Source organism: Dermacentor variabilis, chromosome 6 (genome assembly GCF_050947875.1).
Source record: "Dermacentor variabilis isolate Ectoservices chromosome 6, ASM5094787v1, whole genome shotgun sequence".
NCBI lineage: Eukaryota > Metazoa > Arthropoda > Arachnida > Ixodida > Ixodidae > Dermacentor > Dermacentor variabilis.
Window position 1 is genome coordinate 123,385,795 of NC_134573.1, and position 20,043 is coordinate 123,405,837.

Below are 20,043 nucleotides of genomic sequence, written 5' to 3' on the forward strand. Positions count from 1 at the left end.
CTGGTGGTTAGAGTAGCTGCTGCTTTTTACTGCATCTTTGGTTTTCATGACAGCGAGCTTTAGGCAATTGCACGTTTTTATCAAGGCCGGTGAAGAAGACTGCTAAACAATACGTTTTTTTTCACATCTGCCATATACTAGAGTATTATGAATTTTTGCCTGAGCAGTTGCACCTTCCTCAGCAATTATCTCTTGTGAACCGTCTTTCAACAACCCACTCTACTGCACTGATTTCAGTTTGACACAAATACATGAGTACAAACAACGCGAAAATCCCAGAAGCTTTGTGAGAGAGAGAGAGAGAGAGAGAGAGAGAGAGAGAGAGAGAGAGAGAGGCTCTTTATTAGAAAAACAGAGAATTTTGCCGGCACGTATATAACCGCTGGCATGCTACTCAGTTTAGGGATAGGGAATGGGATTAAAAGATTCCAGAGGCGAGTGGGCGAAAAAGAGGATAAAAATAAATATGAAATGACCGAGTGGACCTGATACTAATATTTACAGGTAACATGGCGGGTAAATTTACGCTTTTGTATATGAAGTGTGCAATCTTTAAAACTTTCCTATTAGACCAATTTCTGACAGGTATTTAAACAATAAATGCAAAACCCGGGCATTGGACCTAAGATGCTCGGTAACGTTAACGGTACGTGGCAAATCATGTCCATTTGTTGCTCAAAAATTGTCTCTCGTCGCGGTACGCGGGGCATTCTAGTAATATGTGCTCAATTGTCTCTAAGTTGCGACAGCTATCACAGTATGGGTTAGTGGTAAGCCCTATGGGGTACAGATAATTGTTCGTGTATGCCCCGTTCAGTCGAAGACGATGGTACAATGTCTCTAAGTGTCGAGGAAGTGGTCGTAGAATTTTTGGTCTCATTTCTGGGTCAATGTAACGCAGGAAGTTATCTTGGTGTAGCGGTCGATTCCAGATGCAGTCGTTTTCTTGATAGGCATATTTTTTGCCATGTTTGAAGCGTGGGCTTTTGTAAAAAATGTTCTTTTGAACTTGGGGTATTGGAGTTCATTTCTGGCAGCTTCATCCGCTCTTTCATTTCCCGAAATGCCGGCATGGCCAGGCGTCCACTGGAACTCTATGCAATGCCCAGCAATCTTAGCCCTGTGGTGAAGATAAGCAATGTCAAATGCTGCGGGTTGATTATTGCAACACTTGCGCCTGTTCCACATACTTTTGTAGGGCTGCTTTTGAATCTGTGAAAACCACCCATGTCTTTGGCGGCTGCTGTCGATGTACATACACAAGGGCCTCCTCAATGCCATATAGCTCCGCTAAAGTAGATGATGGCGCTCGCTCAAGACGAAACGAGAATCGTTGCCCTGTAGAGGGAACGAAATGTCCTCACGATGAGCGATATGGAGTTGTAGAGCCATCTGTGAAAAGGTGCGTTGCGGCTGCGTATTCTTTGTGCATATATTCCAAAGATATCTGATAAGTCGCTGCTTGGGGCATTTTCTTTTTCGCACTGATTCCAGGTATATATGGCACGATTTCCAATGGGGACAGTATCCATGGTGAAATGTTTCGTGGCATAATTTCTGATGCCTGAGCAGGAATCGAAATTGATATGCTTCCGACGGCCTGCCCAAAGCTAGATGTAGCACGGTTTCTAGAAATATCCTGTAAAAAGTGAGTCTTCGTATGAATAACGTGGCGGAGGGTAACCCGAAGTGTCTCCTGCGAAGATAGCGCTTCATGAGGCAGGCATCCAGCTTCTGCTACAGTTCCTGAGTGGGACGACCCCTTCGGAAGGCGAAGACATACGCGCAGGCAGTTGTTTTGTGCTGCCTCAAGTTTTCTCTTGCGTGTGGGAGACATTTTGTGCAGGATCGGGAGGTAATATCGTAGTTTTCGGTCGACGTAGGCCTTATGGAGGAAACTTTGTGAGAGGCCATGAGAGATATTCCCCTCCACTTATAATATTCTTCCTTTGCGACGCTGGAGAGCATCTGGAGAGCACTTATGACTCAAGATTAATTTTACTTCTGCCTTCCGAACATGTAAAACGAATACTGATGCAGATTACCATGAACTACAGTTCGTTTAGAAACACAGAAGCAAAATGTGCATCAGTCTCTACTTGTTCTCGCTTACTAATATGAGCTTATTAAGAAGGGCCCGACTGCCGAGGGTGCATATTGTAACAATCTATTTTTCATTTCGTATCCTACCTGTTGCTCTGAACGGCTGATCCTCGTGATAACGCCAAAAGGCTGTTTTACATGGCGCGATTTTCAGTAAGCGACACAGCGAATTCCGTCGCTCAGCGACCGCCGCGACGTGGGCTCTCCACGACTGGATTCCAATAAGTTGGTGACGCCGCCGCTGAGTCGCAGTGATTGGCGCGATGTGGGAGGGGCAACGTGTGACGAAACAAAGCGCAGTCAAAATAGGCGCTTTCCTGCTTTTTTAGTTATGTTTTAATGGGGCATACCCACCAGCGCCTGCGGCTTCGGAGCTTCATAAACATTTCTTTTTCTTCCGCTTACACAATTCGTTTAAAAGGAGAAGCTGCATGCTATCCAGGTCGGGAGAAGGACGCCGCTTCAACATAAGGCACGTACCCACTTGATCGCCTTCATCGTCAACGTCTTAATCGGTATAAATTGTGCCAGCTGCTTATACATGCACACTCAATAGTAGCTTGTTCTTCTGCAAAAGCAAATACTCATCCAGGAAAAGAAGTTGTGGCTTCCATAGTAACAACGAAGCTAGATTGTACTAAATGGAACCACCACACCGACGCCGCACAAGCCACACGCTCATACTTTCGGTGTTGTGCAGCGTCTCACTCACCGCATCTGCAAGCTGTCGTAAAGTCTCAACGCTTTTAAACGTTAAAAAATGGTGTGCTTATTCTATTGTCGAATAATAAGAGGAAAATTAGAATATTTGACTAGTTTCATATCGTTTTTATTTAACTATGCAGGCATAGATACTTCGTGAGCAGGGGGCAACCTTGCGCATTGCTGCTAAGGAAATCGCGCTGCCGCAAACGCGTGTGAAAGCTTTCAGCGAAAATCGCTCTGTGACGTGCGCGGCAGAACGATCTTTTTAGCCCCAATCGCGCCATCTGAAACAGCCTAAAGACCCAGCTAACTGCGAAGGCGAAAGAGCATAAATTGAAATTAATAATTAGAAAATACGGTCGCAGGTGTATATACGCGTCACTGGGAAGAACGCTCACAGTTCTAAACATGTTTTAGATATTCCTAGATATTGCCACAAAGGCCCCCGATCCATAAGTTTGCTCCTCAAATTCTACATCTAGGGAGGAGGAGGAGGAGTGGGAAGAGGAGGAGGAACTTTATTACCGCAGAAGCCGTTGCGCGGTTTATTCCTGGGTGGTTCCCTCTGACAGGGCTCCACTGGCGATGGCGGCTCGCCGGGCCTGGTCGATTGTCGCCAGTTGGCTTCCCAGGTCCTCCGAAGACCACGTATTGAGTGTGTGTGTTGTGATTCGTGGCGAAATTGCGTCACCCGGACGGTCGGTGCATTCGTGTGTTATGTGCGCGAGTGTCGCTGTGTGGTTGCTGCACCAAGGACATGTCCGGGACGTATAAGTGTCTGGGGAGATTGCGTGTAGACGAGACAAGTGTGGGTATGTGTTCGTTTGCAGGCGGCGCCAGTCCCTTGCCTGGAGCTTATTTAGAGCTTTGTGTGGGGGAGCGTATTGTGTTCTTCCGAGACGTTGGTCCTGTAGTATTTGTTGACTTGTCGTTAATAACTGCTAGGGATAAAACACTAAAGACGGCATCAGTACAGATGAGCTATATTAAAAAAGAAAGAACTTTAAGGGAACTTCATTTTAACAAGAACACTTTAAAAGAGAGATACGCTACATACATACTACCAATTATTTCAAGCTCGTTTTGTTTAATGCGAAGGCTGATATTTTAACAATATCTCATAGACAAGAAATAGTACCACGCTTGGAAGGTTACATACTTCAGTTGCTCAGCCGTACTAAAAGAATCGCTAAAGAAGGAGTAATAGGGATACCAGGATTTCTATTCTAATACTTCAAATGCTGAAAAACCACATGTGTCATTGCCCAAGAAACTTATCTTCATTTTTTTGTGTATAGTTGTTCAGCTTGGTCTTTCATTATAATGGTGCGGAGTTTCTGGTGCCGGAATCTCGACATGTTGTGGCTGGTCCCGCACATCCACTGCACAACAGTGTTGTCACGGTGCGAAAAGTTAAGAACAAAAGCCAACAGACGGTGTTTCCTTGGACAGTTTGCGCAAGCTTGAAGTCACGTGTCACACGCCCTTTGTTGCTACACAGTCAAAAAGCGCATGCTGCATGATTTAGAATATGCCAAAATTCGCCCACTTTTGGTGGAGCTACCCCAATTCGTGCCAATTGCTTACGGATCGGTCACACTCTGCTCTTTCGAAGACACTCTAACTCGCTAACCTAGTCGAGTAGGCGACTTTCTTGCTATCGATTCCATCGTGTTATTCGGCGCTGCATTGCACCTTGGCCGTTCGTGTTTGCGTGCAAGAAAGCCTTAGTTTTGAATTGATAGATATCAAGCTGTATCCTCCTTTTAACTAGGCTTTTATACCTTGTTGCAGGATACGGAAGAGGGCCTAAAGAAATCGCAGAAAATTGGCGGAAACATTTTAATGACTTACTCATAAATTATTAACTAAAGTTAGCAGCTTAATCCTTTTTTGTAATGAGCTTGTGACCTCTGGAACAATGCCTAAAAATCTTGAAGTAATAATGCTATAAACATAGTGTGTTACCTGGCGTTTGCAGAATCAGAGCACTTCAGTACAGGAGTATAGGTATCAACCTGCTCCCAGTACAGCCGGTGACTGCAGCGCTACCACACAAATGGGTAGCTAAGCTCACCATTTCCTCCTTGGGGACCAGGCCTCGTTTAGAAGTACGCCCAAGAGCGCGCGTGAATTCGCATTTGCGCATCTACGAAGTGCAAAGAGGGTGTGAATATTTAGTAAGCTTAATCGGCGCCTGGGGACACCAAAGTGGCCACGGTGAGAGCAAGGTTGCAAACAATACTGGTCTGTGAGTAAGTGGCTCGCCTAGGGCCGCCGCGTGCCAGGGGTGTATAAACTCGGCTGTTCGCGGCAGGGGCCAGTTTATTTTGTACGCAAACACACCCAAAGGCACGGTTCGGGCTTGGTGGAAACCAAGCAATAGCCTTAGTGGTGAAAGAACTGTACTTTGGGCGAGTTTGTAAAAATTCATACTTGACTTAAGAAGAAGCTTTAGATCGAGCCCAACTCCGACGCGGCCTACTAATATACATGTAAAACGCAAAAACGCTTTTCTGAGATAATCCCTGGACCGATATTAATGAAATTTGTTGCAGTTGAGAAAGAAAGTTGAGTTCTAGTGAGTGTTGGAAGCAGAATTTCAATTTGGAGCTTGAATTTTATTGCAAGAATTTTCAAAAATTTGAAAGTACAAAAAACGCACGTAGTTTATAAATTAGTTGCTCTGCATAAAAAAAAGATATTGCGGTTCTGTAAACGGCATCCATTAGATAATGCAAAGCGGACAAATTCGATATGTTACCTTAATTTGTTACCTTGTGTACAAGGGTCCTGCAAACGCTGTATTTCCATATTACAGATTTTTTTTAGGTTCATGTGTAACATATAAAATTTGTCCGCTTTAGGTGTACTATAAGAAGCAATCCATAGAATTAGGATATCGTTTTTCATTGCAGAGTTACGGAGTTGTAAACTTGACAGTTTAGTTTTCTGAAAATTTGTAATTTTTGCCAACTGTTAGTAAAAATTCACTATCTAAATCGAAAATTGGAAACAAGAGTCACTACATTTTCAATTTTTCTTTTATATGCAAGAAACCTCATAGAATTTGGTGCAGTGGTTGCCGAGAAAAACGAATTCTCCTTTTACATGTATTTGGCATAGGAGCACCCGAGCTAAAGCTTCCTTTCAAAGCGCCAGCAGGCTCTCGTCATGTCCTGTTCTTCCTTCTTGTGTTCTAGCTTTTCGCGCATTAAGTATGAAGCCTTCGTTGGTGCCAGATTTGATCCCCTGCTGCTCCTCTGGTCACCTGGAGACCCTGCGTCTCTTGAAGTGGTTTTCTGGTCCTTCGACTTTTCCAGTACTGCTGCTGCTGCTGCTACAATCTTGCACGACGCGGCAGCAGATAAGAACCTGTATAATCTATATGGCAGGAATGCGGGAGAGGAGAAACGAGACGTCAGAAAGCACGCCTCTTTCCAACAAGCGCTTTCTCGTCGTCGATACAATGACTTCTGCATGGTTGTAATCGCGCATGAGTCCACCGCGAAAGCATTGCAGGAGCTGTAGCACTTACACTTGTACTCACGAGCACAAGTGCAGAGGGGAGATAGATTGAAAAGTATAGTGGATAGAGAGATTATGTGCATAACAGTGAATAACAGCGTTATCACTCTTTGTTCGTGGCAGCTCACAGACAAAGGAGGAACGCGGGAGACTGGATAGCCGCTGTTACAAAAGATATGCCTCATTTTGGGTACCAAAGCAAACGCTATTACCAGATACAGCAACGGTTGCGGAGAATGTGAAAAAACAAATTTCAACATGTAGTATACATGGCACGCTTCTGGTATTTCTACTCTCGTTTCATGAGAGAAATTATTATTCGCTTGAAATGCGAGTATCTGCAGCAGTGGTCATGTTGCCTGTCGGCGGCTGATGGACGCGTACGTAGGGCTTGTTTTTTCCATCGGCCTGGTTGTTGTAGCCAGGAAACCAAAAGTATTTAATGAATGCGTATTGATATGCATATATTCGTGATTTCTATGTGTGTGTGCTATGGATGCAATTAGTATGGATATTATGGATACCAATTTTCGTATGAGCACGCCTCATGTCATCACTAATAATTATTCGAAATTGTGTCGCCGTGTCATCAATTTACACAATCTTATGTCTTGTGTACGTTCACCATTAGGTATGTGTGACAGTTCATTTATGTGTAGCTGTGTGTTTCTGCTGGGCTAATTAGTAATGTTAGTAAGCCTTGATGGTCGCGAAATTGAGGGAATTTATTGTCAGATTTCGTCCTGCATTGCCGCCCGCTTGCCTGGATTTAACCTCCACCGCGTCACGATGTGAAACTCTGCGTGCTTTCTCCAGAACACTGGTGATAAGGAAATATAGGCTCTGAAAAAAATGCAGAGCTCTTCATCTTACAGGGTATAGAAAGCTGCCGACACTATGTCTCGTATTTCTAAATGACAGGCGAATTCTTCACACCTTTCGGTATGCCGGCTATAAGGCAAACTGGGCACAGGCCCCGTGGACACGCACTCACACAAAAAAACGTTGTTCAAGAAGCAAATGCTCCACAGAGAAAGATAGCCCGTCTAGCGGTGACAAATGTTGTCTCAATCTGGGCGATGAATTCTCGGCACCTCGCATCTGCCGCGAGAGCTCGGAACCAGTTCGTAGAAGGTGGAGGCAAATTGTGTTGGAAGAGGAGATGAAGTATTTGTTTTGTTTTGTATAAGTCTCAAAACCTAATCGTCAGTATTCGTTAGCCACAGGAAGAGATACGCGCCCACTACAAGGGAAGGAAGAATGGCAACAAAAAGTCGGGCAAATATGAATGAGAGTGAAGAGGGCGGGATGGAGGGGGACATCGACTCTGCGAGAAGACTCATTTTTCGTGTTAGCCGAGCGCTATGCGTGTTTTGTTTTGCAGTCTTTCCGCCGTACCCATCGGCAAAAAAAAATAGACAGACCCCTGAATGTATGTGTCGGTGTATAAGAAAACAGTCAATACGAAAACAAATTGACTGTGATATGAGCGAATAACGATGAACGCGTCGATTACCAAATGCTACTGAAGTTTTTCTTCAGCAACGCATAGGCTTGGGCAAGTTTGTGCCCCGTTGGCTCAGTATAGCGCACAAAACGAATGAAGGACAGGGAACAAACGACGCGGTCAAGTGTTAACTTCCAATTCATTTTATTGGTTCTATATCCAACAAAAACATGAAAACACAATAGAAATTACAGAGAGAAAATGATAACGAAAACAAAGGAAGGGCGGCCGAAAGAAAATGAAATTTACCTCGGCAGCTGAATATCAATCAAGATGTTAAAGAAGCCATAGTCAAGACCCAAAAAAAGAGCAAAACACGCATGGTTACGAAGCATAGTGATATTGTGCATGTTGGTTGTTATTAAATGTAATGTGAAATTTCGTTTTCTTGAGTCCATTTTTTCTTGTTCTGTTCCTGCTCATGTACACATTCTTGTCTCTTCTTTTCTGTTTTTTATATATTACCCGCTTTGGTTTGCTTAGTGGCTTTGGCGTTGCGCTGCTAAGCCTGACGGTACGAGAAGGAATTCCAGCCTCGCCGGCCGCATTTCTCACGCGCCGACGTGCAAAAACGCCCCTGTACCGTGCATTTCGTGCCCGGTAAGAACCCCCAGGTGTTGAAAGCGAATTGGGAGTCCCCCATTGCGGCGTGCCTGATGACGGTATTACGGTTCTATGACATATACTTTTGAGTTTGACGAATAGTTCTGCGGAAGCCTGCATGGTAGAGAGAAGTAATTAATAAAGGGAAAATGAAGACATCCACTCAAACGTAGCTAAGTGCTACACTTAGTGCCACACACGTAGCACTTAGCTACGCTTGGCTGGATGTCTCACTTTCCCTTTATTATTTATCATATATAATGTATGGGGTGGGAAGGTATATATAGATAAACATTCGCATCGCTGTGCAGTTATTAAACAACACAACAGAAGAGTTAGTTAAGTTTTGTCTTGTGGTATGGACAGGAGATGAGGTCCTTACAAATAACTAAAGCTTTATGGAGTAATGCAGAATTAAGGCAACAGTGAACAGCAAGCTGGATCGGCTGTATTATTACATTTTACCAAGGTGGTATAAAGGTTCTACGCGGCCGTATTCGGTCGCACGACGTTTACTGCGAAGTGGCTTTCTTTTAATTATAATCATACTATAGAGAAAGACCCCAGCTGCCCCCTATCTTACAGAGTCGCACTCGATATTTTCAAGATGCAGGCACTGCGCTGGCGCAAACATGTTCCAGAACCCCTTACATGTGGTATGTAGGACTGGGAACCTTTTAAAGAGAACCGAGAAGTTGTCAAGGAAAGAGGAACCAACAGTGATTGAAATTAAATAACACAACGTCTTCCGGGTTGCTTTAGTTTGACATACAGTTTGTTGTTCCATATTTTTCCATCTTTGCAATTCGGCATGGAAGGGAGGCCACCCAAAAAACCTTGTCTTTTCTTCGATCTCAACCGCTCTTAAGTCGCCTAAACGTTACTTACTCCACCTTAATTACATCGCTTTAGTATCATCTTGCTCTTGCATCGAACCCTTTAGTTAACATTTGCTTTTATTTACTTTGTATTCTTTCTTTTCAGACTGTACAACCTTCAGCAATTTGCGCATAATTCTAGGCTTCAATATTTCCGGGATCGGCTCATATTAGTCGTCGCGTGGAGCCGAACTTCCGGTCCCGGCTTTAGGCACACGCAGTTTGAAAGGATGAATGTGAGTTTCACTTCGATATTCTCTTCGCTAATTATCCATTAGTAGTGCTCAGAACAAAGCTCTCTGCTAACTTGGTGCTTCTTTCTCAAGCTCCATTTTTAGGCTGTTTTTTTTTTTTGTTGCTGTTCTACGTGCGCTAGACGGTCACAAATGGCTTAATTTGCAAGGTAACAGCGTTTAGATACCAATATTTTATGAATTCCTAATCGACCTGAACTCACCAAACAAGTCCGTGTATTTAAATACACTGTTGTTTATCCACTGGCCCTCACTTTTCACAAGGCTACTGCTTCACCTCAGAAACAGGTTATGTGAGGCAGAGCACGCTCTACAGAGGTCAAGAATTATAGTGTGCGGCTGGCACATTTCTAACACGATGTTATTGCGATGGCAATTATACAGATGCTCGATGTGCATTGACAACGTGAGGAGCACCGCCGCCCTTGTTGAGCTGTCCAGCTGACGACCCATTGGAGGCCCGTGCGTATTGATTTACTGTCGTGTTTGCAGAGAAGCGGAGTGCACTTGGCTGCAAAAGCGGCTCATTGAAGTGAACGCGCCATCAAGGTCAATCGCTGCGGCGTTGGAGCCAGGACAGCAGTCTTCCTTCCGAGGCTGGCACGCGCTTGGTGCACGCATACACTCTAAGCAGACTAGAATTCCTGCTGAGCTGCCGAGTGCATGCTCTGATCTGAACAGTAAACGCCTCGGTAACGTTTAATGCTTGACTAGGCGCTGGCTAACGCGGACGGTTTGCTGTTGCTCTCATCCCGTGCACCATTGAGGTGCAACTCCTGCAAGGCCACTGGAAGCACTCATCATGCTAGCGCTGTGAGACACCTGTCTGCTGCTACGGCGCTGTTCTTTGTTCCCTGCAGGAGTTTCCTTGCGTGTCGCATCGCGGCAACGCGTTGCACCCGCGTCTAGTTACAACACCGTTCGAGCCGTTAAACTGTAACACTAAATTGCGCTATAGCTGTCCATGCTTCGTCGTTCTTGTGAAACTGGCAATATTTTGGCTCATACTTTCGCAGCAATGTGTGTGTGTTCTCGCGCTTACAGTTAGATCACAATAGACTGCCACGATAGGCTGTATTCACGACTCCATAAAAAAAGACCCGCCAAGGTCGCGGTGTCGACTGCCGGCCTCGGCGACCGCATTTCGATGGGAGAGAAATGCGAAAACACCTGCGTACTTAGACTCAGGCACATATCGAAGAACCCCAGGTGGTAAAAATTTTCGGAGTCTCCCACTACGGCGTGTCTCATAATCAGATCGTGGTTTGGCACGCAACACTCCAGAATTTAATTTTTTTTCACAGAAAGAGAAAAATAAACTGATGTGGACCAACGTGGTTCCCATTATGAAATACGCGTATGTTCGTTTTGTAGCCTTCTGCGACGTTGGCGTGGATGGCTACAGTTGTATTTCCTAATGGCATTACTATCCTTTTGGTAAGAATCTATAAATAGAAACTTTAGAGTCAGAAACAGCTCAAATTGAAGTTGAATCTAGTGATATCTGGAACCAGAACTGCTGAGGTTTTGCTTTTAGGGCACCGCGTACCAAGGTATAGGGATGTGACCCGCACTTTACATGGCGGCAACGGTTACTCAGTTTTTCGGCGTCACGTCACTACAGCAATTCATCCGCAGGCTCCGCAAAATCGTCTATACAACGGACGGTGAGTGGTAAGGACCTCACACATGCAAGGCGGTAGCATTGGGGAAAATTCATAAACGGGAAAGCGCACACCGTTGCTTCTTGTAACTTTCAAAGTATTGTTAGCTAACGAACACTGGAAATTTTGTATTTCAGCGAAAACATCAATGCCTCCTGTTACCATCAAATACAAGATCTTGTAGCCACAACGTGACATGGAATTAACGACAGCTGCGGTAAGAAAAATACAGCGAAATAAGCACAACAAGAGCATCTGAACCTTCGTCCAGTCAAAAGCGAATACAGCAGTTGGACGGCAATGCGGCTTTGACGTTAACAGACATGAACAACTCATGACAACACCAGCTACCCAAACATACCACAGAAGCTACCCGCGAATGTGGTACTTCAGAGAGGTACAGTATAGGTAGCACTACAAGAAAAGGAATGTTGCTCCATACGATGAAAAAGAAAACGACCATGTAACAAACATTGACATAAATCGCGTAAGCGTCATGGGATAACTGGCAATTTGGATGGCGCGAGTGAGGGAGCACAAAGCCGCAGAAAGCCCTCCTAACCACGATAGAGACTATTGTGCTCTTCTTCTGTAGTATTTTTACTTTCTGGCTGGATAACGTATATCTGCCAGGATGGCGGAACTAGTTCCTGGTCGCCTGATTTTGTCCGTTTTCTCATGTCGGGAAACAGCGGACACACGGCTGCGACCAGCCGTACTTAGGCACAGGAATAACAGCACCCCTGGATCAACTCTCCTTAGCGGCAGCAAATCAAGTCTCTCGTTTCTCTTGTACGCCTGAAGAGGCGTGAGAAAGAAAAAAAATGCAATATTTTTCTTACAGTTGCATTCTGCCAGGAACAGCAGCCATAAGAAGCTTGGAGCTGGAAAAAGAAATCGTTGGCTCCTAGGCGTTCTTCCACCTTTAAAAAAGAAATACGAGTGGTCGTCCCTGTTCTTTTTTTTTCTATTTACCGTTAATCGTGTCGCTAGCTACAGAGTGGGTACATATTGCTGTGGTTCACTTTTCCTTTAAAAACAGCAAGAAATTCTGCCGAGTTAACTTCGTCATGCACTGTTGGGTCGAACATTTTGCTTGTCTCAATTCCTAATAGTATATAGCAAGCCGACCCTCTGTTTTGTTATGTTAAAGATTATTTTGCTTTGAAGAGATTGAGATAGAAGTTACCTAGGCTGCCCCATTGCTATATGGTATAAAGAAAAATAGAAAGAAGTCAGCAGGCTTCAGCGATTCCTTTGGCTCTGAACCGAGAGCACAGATGGATGGCTTCGCCCGCTACTGTAAAAGACAACTTATCACTAACGCTGATTTACCTCTGCGTATGCTAAAAAAATCATTTAAGAATATGTTGGCCTCTGACTGCAGATCATCCTATTCAGGGTCGTAAACCGCTCCCTATGCCCGTGCATCCTACCTCATATTTGTGAATTACTTTTTCCTTAGCGCAGTGTCCACACTGTAATTTCTAAGAATTGCACTGATTTCGTAATTACCCTTAATAAGTAGCAGACGTGTGTCACCTCCGGCAGCTCCTATTCGTAATATCACGTGGAAATGTCGCTCTGTTTTACTAGTGCATTATTTGTATTTGAAAGGACCGCATAAGTTAGCCGTTATTGTTTATTGAAGGATGGTTCGCCCATGCCCCGATTGCTTAAAGGCACGTGTACGTACATTTTGTGCATTTAGCAATGTTCTTACAAGTCAAACGCTTTTTTTAGTAGAAATAAAACAGTTGTATCAGAAAGCAAGTTATCACCTCTTCACGCTAGATCGAATGAGTTTACCACATTACGCTTATGATTCGGCATTTTCCCTGGCCCTTGCGCCAATAAATTTCAAAAATCATCATCGTATTACCCTTGATCGTGGTTTATGTCATAATTAATTTTTGAGTTTTTCTTTCCCCTTTAGCACCCTCTAACTATATTTCTCGCTAGTAAGTTATGAAATGGATATCAAGTTCAATCAAAGCAAATGAATTGCACGTTACATGCACAAGTCTTCGGTAGTGCATTTGGAAGTGAACATGTTGTAGGACTGGGTAGCACTTTCGCTCGTCAGAACCGATACTTATAAGAATAGCGTACGCTGGTGCGATCATGTACTTGCCGTTTCAAGGGGACATGTTTATCGTCAAGAGTTACCACTGGCAACTTTTCACGTCTTCAGCTTAAACATCCTGCCTTTTCGGTATTTTACAATTCCTATTCTGTCGAAGTGCTGGACTATGATCCTTTTTCTTAGGAAACCTTTCAGGATGGCTATTTATGTGAAGAACCTCCTTGCGCTCAAAATGACGCTAACCGTAACAATGCAGGATAACTAAACCAAAATAAAATAGAAATTACAAGATGCAGGAGTCATGTCCTCTTCGACATGCTCATTTACTGGAGACCTGAAAAGGAAGGAATTCCTCAAGTTCTATAAAGAATAAGGAGTGATAGAGAGAAAAAAAAAGTGTACTTTTTGTTTTCTTTAAGGGCTGTCAAAATGAACGCATACGAACGCGTCGAGCACTTCATTTTGCAAATTGCCACAGGACAGAGCAAAACAAATTATCCCTGGTATTATGAAAACACATTCGCCGATCCAGTATTGTCTGTGCCCGCATGTGAAAAATTAATCAGGCTGCTGTCCTGATGAAAGGCCAGGGTACTCGTGCTTTTGTAGAGCCCTGTCACAGGTCACCTAGAGCACAAACAGTATGCCACAGAATCCTGTGTAGCTCCATTGCTGCAATCCTTGGTTGTATAAAGAGAAAAATATAGTTTCGCTGTACGGCTATACCTATAAAATATACAAACAAAGATAAATACCACAAAATGTGAATGTGGGAACAGTTGCGTCCATAGCGCAATTGATAATTCAATGCACGCGTAATGCGGGGGTTTTGGATTCGGGTTCCTATGGCAACACGTTGCTTTTTCTTAAACGTTATTTTCGCTTTAGCTTATAATTTCTACAGCGTAACAAAAAAATACGAGAATGTCTCCTATCCTTCTTCCGGCTTTATAAGCTTTTGTAAATAAGAAATAATTCTATGTTTGCGTGTTATCTTCACAGCGACTAAAGGCTACGGTCAGTACTAATACCGAACACGCCACCTCTATAAAGAGAACAAATACCAAGAGCCGTATGCAGAGGTCCTGACATGTAAAATGAGGAAGCCCGCGAACTTAATGAGCCTGTAATGGGGCAGGAATTTAGGAGCAAGTCCGTTTCTCTGAAGAAGGCTGCAGTGAAAAGATGACGAAGTCAAAGGTGCACGTTGCAGCATTCATAGGCGAAAGGCCTGCTTTATCGATTAACAGAGTAAATATCCTAGAAAAGAAGCATAAAGAAAAGATCGGTTCCGCTTACGAGAACACAGTCGCACATAAACTCAGTAAACGTTCTTCGTTGATTTTTATATAAAATCAATAAAGAAGGCATGAAATACGCCGGTGGGCACAGAACCAACACAAGGAATTGAGGTTTAGGAGTATTCTTAGTATAATATAAATAACATTTAATATACACACACTCCCCGGGAATCTTTGAATCCCATTCCCCATCTCTATAAAGAGTAGCATGCCACCTGTCGGACACTCGCCGGCAAGAACCTATGTATTTTTAATAAATACAGAGTTTTTCTAATAAACACAGAGGTCTCTCTTTACATCACAGTGCCGGACTAGTTATACCAATAGATATTTATTTTGTAAAAAGTATGTTATGAACAAGTGAATGGAACGCTTTAGAAGATCAATAAATAATGCACCAGCAAAATTTTAGGCGTAAATTGCCTGCCAAACGTTATCTGTTAGTAATATTATTGCTAAATCTGTTGAGTATCCGTCCCTAAGCGCAAATTGAAGTTCAATGCAACTGCTGCTGCGCAAGCACCAAGTCCCATGAGACTAGTTCAGATTTTGGGCACTGTATTTGGAGACACGAAAAGAATAAAGGGACAACAGCTTTCTTCATGAAAGGAATTCATCTAACTCTTTCTCAATACGTTCTACAACATTTGCATTGAAGGGCTCTTGAAGCGTGTAAGTATTTTTAGTAAATAAGGCACAATTTCTATGTGACTTAGGCTCACAGAAGAAAATTATTTAAGGTACTCAAGGGAAAACAGTCAATACTGCGGTGACTACATTCGAATAGCTGGCACTTTTTTAGTATTTTTACTTTTTGTAAAGCCCAGCACAAGTTCATTGAACACCCTGAACACGTTACGGAAGTGGTAAGATGCTTCCAGCAGAAAGCGGTTAGCTCAGAAAGTGATTGTCAAGGCAGCAGCAGGGTTCATCAAAGTGGGAGAGGGCCTCAATAAATGCAAAAATTTTCTACTTTACTCTTGTGTAAAAAAAAAATGAACTAAAGGAATGGTTTTTATGTAGTCTTGACAACGGAAGAAATATCATTTAATCGAAATAACCAAGAAACCGAGAGACATTTCGAGCCCGTGAATCAGAGATGACGTCATAACCATGTAAGAAGGTTCCGTGTATCTTCAAACCTCCGTGGATTACATAAATCACATTTTCCGCAGGGTTAAAGAAACCGCGACATTTGTATGTTTCAATCGAATGGGGATTGTGTTGGAAATTATTAGAGCTTATGTGCTTTAACCTCCTCTCTTTGAAATGGGAAGGTAATATATTTAAGGTCTATGTGATTGACAGCAGGGGAAGAACGGAAGTCTGAGCCTGGAAGCAATGTTTAGACAAGAGTACTGCAATGTCCCTGGTCTGAACGTTGCCTACGAACTTCCTTTGTATGGCTGCTGTCGATGAATTCAACTCTATACCTTCCGGTGAAATTATTCTATTCGTGGAATTCAGACCTCGAAGTTCATTCCGCAGGATCTTTTGAACGATTCATGCGTGGCTTCAGACACATGTGAATATGAAACATATTTGGGAGCGTATATGCGCTACTCGGCGCAGCTGAAATGGAGGAGAAGTAAGGAAGGAAGGAAGGAAGAAAAGAAAGAAGGAAGGAAAGGTGGATAGGTGAACCAGAAGCACTTCCGGTTTGCTAACTTACACAGGGGAAGGCAAAGAAGGAAAGGGTAGTGCAACGCGATATGTATACGGAGACAAAGGCAATACATGCAGCTTCCTGAAACAAAAGATGTAGTGGTTTTGCTATTGCCACGACCCATTTTCTTATTAGGGTATTTCGTAAGCGCAAGCTTAGAAAATTTGTAGCGTGATACCATAGATCTTACTTGATCTCCCTACGCCAATTGCCTTTCTTCTACGATCCGCGTGTAATCACTAGCGTGACACTGCTGTGCCACTGATTTAGCTTTGTGTCCGCAAAGAAAGAAATAAGAAAAAAGTCAACTAATGGTCAACGGCAGAAAACAAGACCAGAAAAAAAAAGGGTTCCTCCCAACGGGTAAAACAGAGCCTGTACCTTGATGTGAAACTCGACCCCCGTCAAGATAACAGTAGTTTTGGAAATTGGAGATAGCCGGGACGTTGCCTTCTCTCTTTTGGTCGTGCTACGCGCAAAGCCTTTCTTGGGTTTTCTGTAATAGGAACTGCAAAGTTGCACGAACCTGCTGCGTGTTTTCTTGCTGTTTTCTTTCTACTGTGTCGTAACAACTCTGACATGTTGCATTGCGCTGTCTTCGGCTAAACGAGCCGTGTTTCTTGAACTGCTTCAGTGGCTCCGAATAGCAAAAAGGGATGAAATGGCCATGATGATCCACCCACGCCGTGCGTACATTAAGGTTCCGAGTAAAGGTATAGTAGCAACCTATCCAATGCGTCGAAATTGGTGCATTACGCCGCAGTAATGTATACGTTTCTGACGTTGAATAATCTTAAGCGTGTAAAACGAGCGTGCATTCGATGACAAAAAGAGAAGAGAACGCGACTAACTGTGCTGCACGGCGCAGGCAGCTCCATTTACGGAACCACACACTACAGGGTCTTCGCTGCGAAGTCTGTTTGCGCTGTCTTCACGAGAACGATCTGACCTGTCCATCTGGCGTCAGCTGCGAGCGGCGGCTTGTCCTGCTTTCGGCACAGCTGTCTGCTGAGCTCAATATTGCCTGGTTGCAGCCGCGAGCGTAGCTCTACGATTCCCTTCTTCAGCAGTGGTTCATACTTTGCGAGGATGCTCGATAACGCGTACCGAAGAGTAAACACAGGTATCCTGACTACAAGGCGCACATGTCAAATACCTTGACTGGTGGCGCGGTACGTTGCTGTTGATGATGGTGATAATAATGACGGTTTTTTGGCACCTCCTTCAAAAGAGGGTGGTGACAAGTAGTCACCTGGCCTGCTTGACTTAACCAGGTTCAGCTACATGCTGCATGTAAGTGTTATATGGAACTGCTACATATCGGGGCACTTGGTCGAATATAGGGGAACTGCAATGCAAGGTTTGGGCGTATTGACGCAATGCGGCGCGCATGTCACACCGCGCATCAAGAGAGATGAAACGATGCTAGTGATAATGATGATAATTTTATGGAATTTTCCTTGAAACGCGACGGTGACACACCGTCAACTAGCCTACTTGAATTATTCAGGCATGCCGTACATGTTCTTCATTGCATCAATTATATATATTATAACTGTTATATTACTGTTATAACTGTTATATTACTGTAGCCAACTTTAGCCAGAGTTTAAAAATATTCCGATGCATAATACCACGAGACCAAATACATGTTGCTTACTTTTGTATGTAGTGTGTCACGCTTATATTTTGCTTAGATAGATAATTAGTCGAGATTAATTAACTAACTTCTGAAGCAACGAAGCTAGGAAAAAATTCCAATTAGAAAGTTGCAGAGCGGTTTGCAAAATGTCCGAATAAACAGTTTCTGTCTTTCTATATATTAAGCATTAGTGTTTTTGAGCTTACTACAAGTTCCCGCGAAACACAGAAAACACCAGGTGACATGCCCGCTTGCGCGTCATGATTGCACTGTTCCCAAGCATTCGGCGCACAAACGAACATAGCATTTAGCCGGGTGGGCTGCCGCTGCGTCTGCTTATCGCTATCATGAACCGCCGCGAGGAAAGCACATGGCTGGTGAAAATCGCACAGCCAACGCCTTCGTGACTGCCCCGTCGCCTTTTAAGTGACAGCCCGCCCAGGTAGATGGTATGTTCATTTGTACGCGGACAGTTTGGGAGCGCTGCAGTCACGAGCCGCAAGCAGGCATGCCAAGTGGCATTTTTTTTATTTTGTGGGAATCCGAAGTAGGCTGAAGAACATTATTAATACATAGAAAGTTAGATACCGAATTAAAAACATACTTGGAGCGCGCTTAAGCTTCTCATTTAAGAGTGTGATGCGAGAGCATTCAAACATACGAGAATGCTTCTCACGCTTCATGTTTACCGGGAAACTGGCGGCGAAACCTGTGCAAGAAGGCAAGAAAAAAAGCCAAATCAAATCTCTCGCTGAGGCGTGGCTGTTGGCTCGGAGTGCGCGGTGTCGCGAGTCACCGACACCTCCGGGTAATATCGTTACCCGTGAGGTGCTCCTGCGCTCTGCCACCCCAAATCAAATCTCTCGCTGAGGCGTGCGTGGCTTTTGGCTCGGAGTGCGCGGGTCACCGACACCTCCGGGTAATATCGTTACCCGTGAGGTGCTCCTGCGCTCTGCCACCCCAAATCAAATCTCCCGCTGAGGCGTGGCTGTTGGCTCGGAGTGCGCGGTGTCGCGAGTCACCGACACCTCCGGGTAATATCGTTACCCGTGAGGTGCTCCTGCGCCCTGCCGCCCCAAATCAAATCTCTCGCTGAGGCGTGCGTGGCTGTTGGCTCGGAGTGCGCGGTGTCGCGAGTCACCGACACCTCCGGGTAATATCGTTACCCGTGAGGTGCTCCTGCGCTCTGCCGCCCCAAATCAAATCTCTCGCTGAGGCGTGCGTGGCTGTTGGCTCGGAGTGCGCGGTGTCGCGAGTCACCGACACCTCCGGGTAATATCGTTACCCGTGAGGTGCTCCTGCGCTCTGCCGCCCCGAATCGAATCTCTCGCTGAGGCGTGCGTGGTTGTTGGCTCGGAGTGCGCGGTGTCGCGAGTCACCGACACCTAGGGTAAACCAGGTGCTCCTGCGCTGTGTCGCCCTGAATCTCTCGTGGAGGCGTCCGTGGCTGCTCACTGAGATTCCCACATAGTTGGTTCCTTCAGGCGCATGGCAGAACCATTGCGATGCCAACCTGGTCCAAGCGTCTGTCGCTAGTATTCAGTGGCGGGTCTTAAAGGCATTTCATGTACTCATCATTTTAATGCTTCGTCTACGACTGGCTCTGTATGTAGCTCGTTAAAGGAGCCATTTATACATAATGCTACTGAGGTTCTACGCCAAGCACTTCGAGCACCATGGTCCAGAAAGGGACTATATTGCGAACGGCGCCTCTTCCAGGTTTGCAGATCCTACGTGGTTGTCTTTTAGCCCAGAAATATGATCTACCAATGGAAATGTGCTGCCAGACATGAGTTGTATTCTGCATACTATTCTCAACTATGTCATAGAAAGCCACCAGCCGCTGCCTTGTCCACCACGGAAAACCATTCAGTGACCTGAGGTTCCGGATACTACCAGCGCACATACTGCCACCCAATGCGATACAACGCGATACAGGACCGATTCTTGGCTTCACAAATGTGGTACTCGTTCTGCTGTGTGCAAGCGGAGAGCTATTACGGTTGGCGGTTACAGTTGTCGGATGTCATTCCACACTTTTGCGAACTGGCACCCAAGCTCACTGATTACGTCATGGTTTTCGGGGGCAAAATTAAGTCACATTCG

General features: G+C 44.6%; 1 protein-coding gene across 4 annotated transcripts in view; it reads left to right on the forward strand.

Moving 5' to 3' along the window:
- Nucleotides 1-20,043, forward strand: part of LOC142584350 (uncharacterized) — a 100,582-nt gene that overhangs the window by 49,226 nt on the left and 31,313 nt on the right. For 2 of the 4 annotated variants that reach the window (XR_012828769.1, XM_075694505.1), the window contains exon 4: nucleotides 9,431-9,560. The exons of the other annotated variants lie outside the window; for them this stretch is intronic. The gene's annotated coding sequence lies outside the window, so the exon portion shown is untranslated. Of the gene's footprint in view, nucleotides 1-9,430; nucleotides 9,561-20,043 lie in introns of those variants that run through there. 4 annotated transcript variants of the gene reach the window in all.